Source organism: Anastrepha obliqua, unplaced genomic scaffold (genome assembly GCF_027943255.1).
Source record: "Anastrepha obliqua isolate idAnaObli1 unplaced genomic scaffold, idAnaObli1_1.0 ptg000012l, whole genome shotgun sequence".
NCBI lineage: Eukaryota > Metazoa > Arthropoda > Insecta > Diptera > Tephritidae > Anastrepha > Anastrepha obliqua.
Window position 1 is genome coordinate 1,873,893 of NW_026562179.1, and position 5,068 is coordinate 1,878,960.

The window sequence follows — 5,068 nt, forward strand, 5'->3', positions numbered from 1 at the left end:
TGAGAGCGCTAAAAAATGTGCTGACACTCGTCAGTATTTCCACACCGCAAAAAATATTGTATGGCTATTTTTCAAACAAAAATTGGGAATGTTTAGTTTCCAAACCATCACTGAGGTTAGTATTTATGCGCGGTTCCTAATAGCTTTATATCACCCGCATACACTTACATATAATAAAAATAAGCACAGTCCTTATGAAATACGAGTATGTACATAAATAAGCAACAAAATCAAAAATATATGTAAACAAAATGTAAACAAAAAAAAATACGTGTCTAACGGTTAGACGCGATAGAAGTGAAACCTTCCGTAAAACAAACTGAGAGAGGATGAGACGAAAGCAGCATTAGGAGCGGGATAATTATAGGTTCATTATAATATTGCTATAAAGTTCATATTTTATTTTCTTCATTTTATTATTATTCATCCTCAATGTTTTCAATTTCAACAAATGATACGAGTGGCTTATGATAGATAAAATATGATACAAATGCTTTGGTTTCGATGTTGTCAAAAAAAAAATACCCAAACGGACCGAAGAAACAGACTTACAAATTTCTTCCATTTTCGTCTACTTGTATTCATATAAAAATTTATGTCTCTTCCCACCAAAGCTAAATGTATTTGTATATTTCTTCTTGTATTTATTCAAGGCCGAAATCCCGGCGGTACTGCAATACCGGGCCAACCCGTGGCAGAGGTGGAGAAAGCCCCTAAAGCACTCCGCCCATTTCCAAAAATTAGTTTAACACTTTGATCTTAGCCATAAGGCCGAGAAGCGATAACCATACACAACCAACAAACTACCTTGTCATTACATTTTCTAATAAACCTTTTGAGAATTACACGCTCACAAAAATTAATGTACGAAATATTTATACGATTCACTTAAACACGGCGAGCAGTTTGATTTCATGTTCGTGCCTGTGTATGTGCATTTGTGCGTTCATATCGCCACAGTGCATGACTACCAGCCTTGGCTGAGCACAGTAAGAAAATGTATTCGAGCGTATATAAGTATGTATGTACGTTAGTGTGTTTGTACGATTGTGCTCTGCGCTCAGCTTTGTGTCGATTTTACTGTGCGCTGCGCAGGTTAGGGTATTCTTGCAGAATATAAAGATGATTCACACACTGTCGACCGACTGGGTACAGTTGTCACAAGTGATGATATGTATAATTTTTATATGAAAAATCAAGGCGAATCTTTTGAAGGTGGTAGCAATAACACAGCTGATTTGTTATTTTTTTCTTCCGCCGTGTACATTTGGTTGTCAACACAAAATTGAATTACGAAACGTTTTACTTAGCTTAGTGTATGAATTCACCTTGGAAAAAACTCAATTTTCTTCTATAATCAATTTTAATAAAAAAAAACTGTTTTCAATAAATAATCAGAAATGTCCTACAATGCAAATTTCACTTCAAAAAAAAATTCCATTTTCGTCTACATGTATTCATATAAAAATTTATGGCTCTCCCACCAAAGCTAAATGTATTAATATATTTCTTCTTGTATTTATTCAAGGCCGAAATCCCGGTGGTACTGTAATACCGGGTCAACCCGTGGCAGAGGTGGAGCAAGCCCTTAAAACACTCCGCCCATTTCCAAAAATCAGTTTAACATTTGTTGTCCTCCGACGGAGGATCTATCAGATGTTGAGCTGATACGAACAGATACCACACTACCTACTTCAATAGATTTTCTAATAAACCTTTTGAGAATTACACGCTCACAAAAATTATTTATATCAACATATAATATAACGCTTCGTAACTAAATAACTTTTAGGCCAGCGATGACAGCATGGCGCGGTAGCCGAGCGACTAGCAATGTGAGCTTCCGATCCAAAATCCTTGGTTCGAATCACAAGAAAAAATAAAAGTTATTTTTATTTAGTTCGTCGCTACGTTTATATCAACATATAATATAACGCTTCGTAGCCAAGAGGGTCGCTTTTTCGTTTCACTTTTCCTCAAATCACTCCCAACGATTCTAAAGAAGTTTTCACTTCAAAAATATGTGTCTCATTATTTTGACCAGAGAGCAACATATTTGAGTTACATCGAAATCGAAGAACATGTCCTGAATAGCCCGGTTGAATTGAAATGGAAAGCATCATGAGCATTGACGGTATTGATTTTTATCTTTTGTCCATACACAAAGCTGAATTTTGTGAAACACAAACCGAATTACGTAGAATCCAAACAAATCAAAACACTTTTTTTTGTTCAAAATTAGCAAACCACCAAGAACAACGCCGCTTTAACATTTCAATACCACTTTTGTAGAACGATTTATCTTTTGCCTCAAAAAATGCCTCAGTTTCAGCGATAATCTCTTCATTTGAGGGAAATTTCTTACCGGCCAGCATTTTTTTAGGTCTGTCAACAGCTAGTAGTCGCTGGGAGCCAAACCTGGAGAATACGGTGGATGTGTGAGCATTTCGATGTTGAATTTTTGGAATTTTGCCATTGTTTTGATTGACTTGTGACGCGCTGTCTTGTCTTGATGAAAAACCAAACAGTTAGCAAACGCTGCACCTACTTTGAATAGAGCTTTCTCATGGTCAAATACTCATGCAATATAAAGCCAACACGTTCTTTTGATATCTTAACGATGCCAGCTAACTCAGGCAACATAATTTTTGTGGCTTTTTTTAATGTTTTCTGGACCACTGCGTTGTGAATTATCAGTGTATCTAAGGCCACGTTTGAAGTCAGCAAACCATCGTTTAATTGTTGTTTCTGATGGAGCTGAGTCTCCATAGAACTTTTCAGGCCATTGTTTCGCTTGAACGGTATTTTTCCCCAAGAAGCGGTACACTAATTGAATAAATAAATGAATAAATAAAATTAAAACATGAAATTTTTTTGATCCATTTTTTTGAAAATAACAAAAGTAGCGTCATTCTTAGCACAATAACTCACGAACAGATAAAATTGTAAAGATAGTACTGACTGAAAAAGAGGTGAATGCAATAAAACTAGTGAAATCCATATGTTAGGCCCACAACTTTTTGGTCGACGTTAAGACACAATAATTGTTATGTCCGTTTCCAGAAGTTAAAACATTCGTCGTTGATATTAATAAAAATGAGGGACCAATTGATTATTAAAACATCTGTAAATATGTCCATATTAATACTTAAGTTGATGCTTTTATATGAATATGTTCGTATTTTTAACACTTAATAACACAAACACTTAATAACAAAACAGTGACCGACGTACGTAGTCCCTTACCGCAGCCCCTAACGAGCACAAAACTGAGCAAAACTCATCCCGTAGAGAACAACTGCGTTATTTTTACATTTTTACATATTTACACAACACATCGGTTTGTGTGTATGTGTTTGGTTGTATCTAAACAATGTTGCCATTGATATTTTTGCTTACACACATCCGCGTTATTAGTTACAATTTTTCATTGTTTAATAAACCAAAGCCAAAAACCACCAAATGCAAATAGTTCATTTATCTATAATTAACATTATTCAATAGTGTTTTTAAGTTATTTTAATAAAAATTATAATTTTTCTAAGTTTATTTTGTAAATGCTTTCGAAGTATACTGTTTAGCAAGACTCCGTGTGAGAGAGCGATCAGCTGACACGGTTCTACGGGAATTTCCAAAAATCGTGAAATAAAATCTACGATACTACGATACGGAAGGAAGGAATTTTTCATTTACATGGGGCTCTCATTAGTTTTATCGTAATAGCTGACAGGGGACTGCGTTTACGTCGGTGACTGTTTGCAGCATAATGCAAGCACATGTGTGTACAAACCAATGTATTGTGTAAATATGCAAATAAAAGAACGCAGTTGTTCTCCACGGGATGAGTTTTGCTCAATTTTGTGCTCTCTAGGAGCTGCGGTAAGGGACTACGTACGTCGGTCACTGTTTTTAGCATAAAATTATGAGTGCGTTTATACGAATATGTTGTAGGTAGTGCATAAGTATATTCGAACATGAACGTACAAATGTAGCATGATGCTTTTATTATAACATATTTTGATTTGCCTATTTTTTTATTGTAGTACTTTTATATAAAACATTTTATAGTTATTCTATTTTAATATTTATGCCAAATAAAAATTTATAATTCTATTCTAACCATACATGTATGTACATACATATTTGAATTTATCCATAAACATTAATAGAAATGAAGGGTTTTCCAATAACAGGTATTATAAATGAATGGATTGCGCTATCAAGAGATGGTTAACAATTTTTTATGGCCGGAATTGGATGGTATTGATCAGGAAAACGTTTATTTACAACAAGACGGTGCTACGTTCCACACAAACAACGAAACCATTGATCTTTTACGGAAAAGTTTCCGGACCGTGTTATCTCTCGAAGAGGTGATCACAATTGGCCACCGAGATATTATGATTTAACACCTTGTGACTTTTTTTTTTGGGGTCACGTGAAAGAGAAGGTCTACGCCAACAGCCTAGGGTCGGTTCAAGACATCAAAGAAAGAGTTCGTGAGGCTATCGAAGGCATAGGGCAGCCACTTTGCAATTCGGTAATGGAAAATTTCCACTATTAACGGCATACCTTCCTCTTTATAATGAAATAAACATCCTATGATTAATATTTAAAAATAGCATTTTTCTTTGAATATCAAAATAACACCTCTTATTAAAAACCCTATATATGCCTTTTATTTATTCATTGAAATGTGTAGTCCCTCAGTCGAAATTTCAAATATTGCGCAGCGCGCTGACCGCATAAACTATTTCAGCGTAGAAGAAGCGTTTCGTTATTTGTATTTACACGTTGCCAATCAGGTCCCGTTCTTGATGTCGGCCCAAGATTGCTCAGCTCAATGAGGGTCGCTCCCAGGTTTTTTTTCTTTTCTTTGTCTCTCTCAAATACGGATTTTTTCCACTAAGTCGACAAGGCGGTCTATCTCTCTCTTTTTCCATACTTCTCTAGACTAATTTTTAAAATAAACTAAGTCTAGTTGTGGATCGTGTTATATGCAAAAACTTAACAAACACAACTGAAATGAAAAGTTCAGTTTGGTTTGAACCAAATACGGATTTAACAG

At 35.1% G+C, this 5,068-nt stretch overlaps 2 pseudogenes; both read right to left on the bottom strand.

Moving 5' to 3' along the window:
- Window positions 1-644: 644 nt before the first annotated feature.
- On the bottom strand, window positions 645-783 carry LOC129251398 (U2 spliceosomal RNA; annotated as a pseudogene).
- A 736-nt stretch (window positions 784-1,519) lies between these two features.
- Window positions 1,520-1,705, bottom strand: LOC129251391 (U2 spliceosomal RNA; annotated as a pseudogene).
- Window positions 1,706-5,068: the final 3,363 nt, after the last annotated feature.